Consider the following 6,900-nt stretch of genomic DNA (forward strand, 5'->3'; position numbering starts at 1 on the left):
CGCATGAAACTTGATAGAGCCCCATTTCTTTGAGATGTGGCCAGGCAACTTGAACTTGGTCCTGTGTAGGAACTCAATCACATGCTCCTTGTTCTGCACCTTGGTATGGATGGACATGATGACTTGGCCAATGTAAATTGTGGCCATGGTACCCTGGGGCTTTCCAGAGATACCCTTCACACCTGTTTGGAGCCTACACTGGGAACAGGGTAAGGTCAAAGGTCGGAGACATAAACATACATTGGAAATGGCTGTCTCCTATGTTCTCTAGAGCAACCCATATAAGAAACAAGCTATGTATGTGACAAAGGAGGCTGTTGTTTGCAGCCATTACACCGAGCCCCTGTGAGGAAAGGAGTGCAGCTGGCTTAATTGACTGCAGAAGATGAATAATTTTAAAAGTCTGCTGAGTCCCAGAATTCGGGGTGACAGTGGTCATCAGAGTGACAGAACTCTAGAGAAAGGCAGTGTTCATAGAAAAGAGTCAGAGGTTGCTGGTGGGGTCAGCTCCCACCAGCTGGAGGGTCTTTTCTTGATTCAGAACTCACAGAGTTTTATGTGGTGTTTTAATAAGAAAGATGTTTCCATCCTTGAACCATCCCTTCTCTAGCTTGGAGGTCCTTCCTGTGCTATAAAGATCACAGATAATTGCTGGCTTTGTACAAGGGCAGTACTGTTGAAAGGGACCTGCAAGCTTCTTTGTCCTAGGGACTAAAAGTCCCTATTTCTGCCCCAGCAGTTCCAAATCTACAAACAGATATTTTCACATGGTATCACTCCTCACCAGTTGCCAGTTGGAGGATGGAAATGCAGGATATATTATAATAGTCGTTTCTGAGTTCAGGTAGAACTTGGAATCAGCGGAATTTGCCTTAGGCTCAAACTGTATGCCCTGAGAGATAACTCCTACAGTCTTAAGATTGAGAACATCATTTGAACTCCCATAGGCCTGATGCCTAGAAGGAGAGCAACCTGGTGTTTGCCCCTTCTTCTGCCTTTGCTGGTCTCCATGCCTAAGCATCACGTTCTATCCAGCTCCTGCAGATGAGTTAACTGGCCTGAGTGCCTGCAAAGGACCAGGCATTCTCTAAGGCATATTTTACATATTGCAAGGCATATTTAGCATTCTCTAAGGCATACTCTAAGGCATATTTACATATTTACATTCATCTAATACTTGCCATTCTGTTTTTCCAGTCTGGTCTTCCTTCACAATCTTGGGTTTATCCTTTCTCAGCTCAGCACTAAGGAAGGGAGTGTTTCTTCAAAGCTCTAACATGTACTGTACGTGCTGCTCCCAATGGTTCCCATCTTTCTGATTCCTTATAATTCCTCAGTAATGATTTGTGCTAACTATTTTTACTTTGTTTCCCCTGAGTCTCAACCTTGAAGAGTTTACTGTGGCCACTTGAAATTAAGTATGGGCTGCTTTTAATGGAACTAATTGTTAAAGTTCTCATAGGAAGAATCAATTTCAAGAATGAGAAGAAAAATCCATCCCCAGGGTTCCTACATCCTACCCTCGGCCTCATGATTTAATCACTTCATTTTAGAATAACGCACTCAGCTGTTTCCACATCAGCCACTGACTTTCCCCAAGAAACAAATAATAAGGAAGATGTGGCCTTAACTAAGATGGCCTTGCCATAGGTTAAAGGATCATGGACAGCTGATTTCTAGTGCCTTTAGATCATTGGAACAAAGCCAATTTCTTCCTCAGACCAGTTTGCTTTGATTTGCAATTTATTATAAACAAAAAGAACTGGCTATTTTGGGACTTGGGTCTGAACTATTACCTAAATCCTGACTAATCATAGTTTGTGAGGTGCTGCAACAAATGCCTGCCTCTGTCTCTTTCATTCTTTTTTTCTCTTCCTCTCTCTTCTTCTTCTTTTTTTTTTTTTAAAGAATATCTTTTTCTGGAACAATGAAGCAGATAAGAAATATAGGAAACCATAGAGAGTTAAATAGCATTTATGGAATTGTGAGGATCATCTACTGACAGTAAGAGCAGTAACACAGAAACAGACTTCAACTGGCAAGAAACAGCAGGTCACTGTCTGCAGGGGTTGACCAGCTCAGAAACTTGACTGTTTCATGTGTTTGGGTAATGTAATCACACACAGATTTTGAACCAACTTATGCTCTAATGACATTATATTTGATATCTTCTACTTAATTGTAATTAAGGTTCAATTTCCTAGATCAATTAAATATATTAAAATATTTTATGGGCATTTATGAGCCTAAACTGATTTTTAAAAACCACACAGGGGCGTCAGGAGGGTTCTGTGTTTGAGAAGGCCACAATGCTTTTCAGTGAGATACTACATTTGTCCATAGGCTTAGGGAGAATAATTTACATTTCAATTTTACAAAAGTAACATTATGGTCGGCTTTCAACTAGATATGCAAAGGTCTTCAATTTTAAGTGGAAGAATATCTGTGGGTGTGTGAGTATTGAATGAATTTCTTATATTTAATTTCTGCTATAACTTAATAGCCAATAGACAATAAGAAATGTTGCTGTCAAGGAGGCTTTTATGGGAATGAATTGGAGAAAGAAGCATAATTCTATACAATGGATGGAAGAACACCATACATCTCAAATTTCTGAAGATGTAAAAAGATTTCAAATAGACTGTCCCTTTGTCCTTATAAGCATATTAGTTGTTAGGCCACATACTGTGATTTTTGATTTAGGATACATATTCACTATACTTAAATGTCCTAAAAGTGTAATAAGAACAAAAGTCTTAGTCAAAATGTATATATGCTTATTATTGTCGAATTTGAGTAAGTAGTAACATAACATCCTCAGGAAAGGAAATGGTATGTTTTTAATTCTGTGTCCCATGTATGAGAGCACAATTTGCAATCTAAAATTGATTTTCATATATCACTTGATTAAAAAACAGAATAGTGGTGGAAGCTTCTGGAGTATTCCCAGAAGCATTAAAAGATAAACAATAGATGGACAAGTTAAATCTGCAATAAAATTCCATTAATCATATGTAGCTGAGGCTTTAGAAGTGAGTCATCAAATAATCTCTGGAAACTTTGAGGATATTTACTAAAATCTTAAAGCTGACTATATTCCAACTGAAAATGTTATCCCCCTAAGTTAAAAGAGAACTTTTATCTGACACAAGAACATATCTAGGTTATTTAATCTATATTATTTGCTAGGTGATTTTTAAATAACCATAGTTACTAGACCTAAAGGATTTATAGTAGGTGTCTGTTGCAGTGGTGATGGCACTAGATTGATTCAACAGTCATTTATTTGTATTAATGAATAGGAAATGAGAAAAAAGATTTGTGAAAGAACAAATAATCTAGGGGAGTTAATGAGCTCATGTGTGTACACATACTCTTAACTTCCCAAGGAAGCTATGTCGTACAGCGCTCTCCCCCACCCACCTTCAACTCTGCAGCCCACAGGTAGAGAGAGGGGGCCATGCCCTATATTAGGAGTTGAGCGGAGTCAAAGGCCAGGGTTACTCATGTTTAGTGCAGTATAAAGTGCAGTCTGTAAAGCCTCTGGGTAATTTGATCAATGCAGAAATTCAAAATCTATAATGCGAGTTCCAGAGTAAATGTTTGGATGAACTTGATTTTTAATTAAATTTAGAAGAAAACTAAAATTTCCATTTTAGTTGAGTAAAAACAAGAAGTTTAGCCAGATATCTGGCTGTTCAATATGATGTATATAAAACATCTAAATAATTAGTTTGTTTTTCAATTTTTGAATTCAAATGTCTGCTATCAGTAGACTCAAAATGGATTAAGAATTAGTCATGATAACTCAACTTCTTTGATTTATGAAGAATGTGTGACTCAAAATAATGACCGATCCAATCTGTAAAGGGTAATTACTTTTATGTCGGAAATAGTCTTATGTCATTCCTGCACTTGGTCTAGAGTTATGTGTGTGTGTGTATATATATATATATATATATATATATAATGAAATACAATGCAATGTACTACAAAAACATAATTCAAATATTATGATAGTATATTTATTCAAATGATTTCCATGATTCCACAAGTTTAGATGGCAATTACAGAGCTTCTAAATTTAGTATATAAAAATGATGCTAGAAAAATGGGTACCTACCATTTTTAAACATCTCTTTGAAATGTTAAAATCTCATATAAAAATCATAGTAGTATGCATAATAACTAAAGTGAAATATACTATTCTTAACGTTATCATTTACTTTTAAGATAGTGAATTAAAAATACATACACTATTCTGCACTACTCTGAGCATGGACTAGACTTAATCTCCAAGTATTTCTAGCTCTCTAGAGTATACAAGGTTGCCTGTCTCATGTCTGAGCACTTTGACCTCGACAAGCCCTGTAACCCACAGAACACAGATAATGTTCCAAGACAAGTCCAGACTTGTAGAAGACATAGACAAGTCATAAGTGTTTGCAAGAAACATTTCTTTTTTAAAACACAGCAGCACAATCCATATCTAGTCAGTATAAGGCTGACGAACTACTGCTCACAAAGATCTCACAATAAGTAAACAGAGTGGAATCTGGTTGCTAAGTTAATTCCAGTGAATTACAAAATAAAAAAAAAGTCTTTGGAATTTCAATGGAAATCAGGGAGAAATTGTTGGGCAAAGAATCTTGAGTGCCATATATTTTTTCCCTTTCTATTATTTTAACAAGAGTTTATGTTAAGAATATCACTTTTATGCTAATCAATTATTCACTTCCATAAGTAATTATGAATTTCAAAACCTAGAGGGCAGTTCTGTTACCCTTTAGGGATATCTTACTTATCTAAACTGTCAATATTCAGCCTTCTTAATCATGTGTCAATCCAAATTCTCTTTTATTTCCCATCTCCCCTGCAGGAGTTGTAGTTTATTGGAAACTGTTATCTTCCAGTTGGACACTTTCATGGTTCAAATATCAACAACCTTTATAGCTTTTGTTCTCCTCTACACCTTCTTGGCTAATGCCTAATTTACTAGCATCTTGAAACCTTTTCTTTTGTTAGGAAAAAAAACCTCGAATTTCTTTTATTCCATATTACCAGAATAAATTCTGGCATTTTAGTGTAATTTCCTACAGAAAGTCTACAACTAGTTTCCATACTTACACTTAACAATCCCAGGGTTTTTAAGGTAGTCATATTTTTCTTCCTAGAGTCTGGTTTGAACAGTTCTTTTTTAAGTGTTTTAAAAATGTCCATTATCCAAGTAGCTTCAAGAGAAACTTTTGTTTAGTTATTATGTTTTGTTCAGTTTTTCAGACTTTCTAAGACTATGTGTTTTTTGGTTGCTTATCACATTCCATAGTAATTTCTCTCAAACATCAAGATAACATTGGTTGTACTATTTAATTTGTAATTTGTTTGGCAACAGATAATTTTGAGGTCAGGAAAGGAAGTTAATAGGAAAAGATAGAAACAAGTGATGGTAGAAATAATACTAAGAAGGTTCTTTCAAACATATATGCATTATTGAATCAATGTACGGTTTATGTATACATATGAGTAAATAGGCCTTCTGCAGCTGCCATAAGTTTAAATCTCATATAAAAAATCAACAATCAGTAGCTAACAAATGTATCAATATATGTTGTACAGGTAAGAAGTAGCTGAAAATATATCAAGATGAGCTGGATATAACATACCCATAGAATACAGCCTTATTTTTTACAAGGTACCCAAACATTTTTAGCTAAATTCCTTCTAGAAAAGAGAAATAATTTATTATATTCTTCCCTTGTACTCTTCACAAAACCTTACAGTTTCCACAAGTAAAATCAATACTTTCTTCAGGGCAGTTAAACATATTCCAGCACAAATTTACAAAAAAATTGTAATACAAATATTAAAGTTTACTTATTCATATTTGATGGTTTCTGAAAATATAGTGTATTTCTAGTTTACATTTTGCCAGATGAATGTAACTTTTGAATGTCTCTTTTGTCTGGAGTAAGGAAAACAGTCTGGTCCATGGGCTTGCAACACTGATTGAAACGGCAAAATTTCACAGAGATGTCACAACAGGAAGAAGTTCTGGCATAATCAGCACTGATAATAGCATAAGAAAATACTAGCTAGTCTTTCTGATGAAGAATTCTGCTAAAGGACAATCCAAATCAAGTTTGATTGTAAGAGCGATGATGTAGGTCTGACTGATCATATTGGCTGGTTGCATATTGAATTTCCTAAACTCACTAATCTGTAACTGTGAATGGAGTTATTTGTATGTGGTCATATACTTCAAATAAACACACTTAAAATAAAATCTTAGGACATTACACTTATAAGATGCTCAACAGTAGAGTAGTGATGCTTTATACGATGTCCACAGGTGAGAATGTAGCCCACAGAAAAAATCCTCTTTGTAGCTACAGGATCTCTTTAAACTTAGCTATCTGATGCTGATCATTTAAATGCACTCACAGTGATGGAAGATTAAACAGTGTGGTTAGAAGAGTTTTTGGCCCATGATGAGGGCAACTGAGTCTAACTTTAACTTTCCCATAACTAGCTGTGTAAAAATATAGGGAAGATCATCTAGCCTTTCTTCATCTCTAAACTTAGAACTTCATGCTAATCAGAACAGTTTTGAAGATAAGATAATATAGAAGAAAAAGGGTTGAAAAGTTTAAAACTATAAAAGCTAATCTATTGATTACAAAGAATATACAAGTAATACGTTGATTGGTTATTCCCAAACTGAGCTGTATGTCATAGGATGTTGCCAGTCTTCCACAGGCCCTGAATAATGAATAAACATTTTTTATTTTCCTGAAGAAACATAGGAAACATCATTTCACAAGCACCATCTCCCTGTGAAAACAGGTAATGTATTTTCCCAAGTGAGTTTTAATTTTTGCATGAGGCACTTTGATCAGTTGC

At 35.2% G+C, this 6,900-nt stretch overlaps 1 non-coding gene across 1 annotated transcript; it reads right to left on the bottom strand.

Annotated features, from left to right (window-relative positions):
- Positions 1 to 249: 249 nt before the first annotated feature.
- Positions 250 to 382, bottom strand: LOC117098157. Its single transcript, XR_004443213.1, has one exon. It is a non-coding gene; the product is annotated as a small nucleolar RNA SNORA70 (small nucleolar RNA).
- Between the last annotated feature and the right edge of the window lie 6,518 nt (positions 383 to 6,900).

This window comes from Trachypithecus francoisi, unplaced genomic scaffold (assembly GCF_009764315.1).
Source record: "Trachypithecus francoisi isolate TF-2019V2 unplaced genomic scaffold, Tfra_2.0 Lachesis_group15, whole genome shotgun sequence".
NCBI lineage: Eukaryota > Metazoa > Chordata > Mammalia > Primates > Cercopithecidae > Trachypithecus > Trachypithecus francoisi.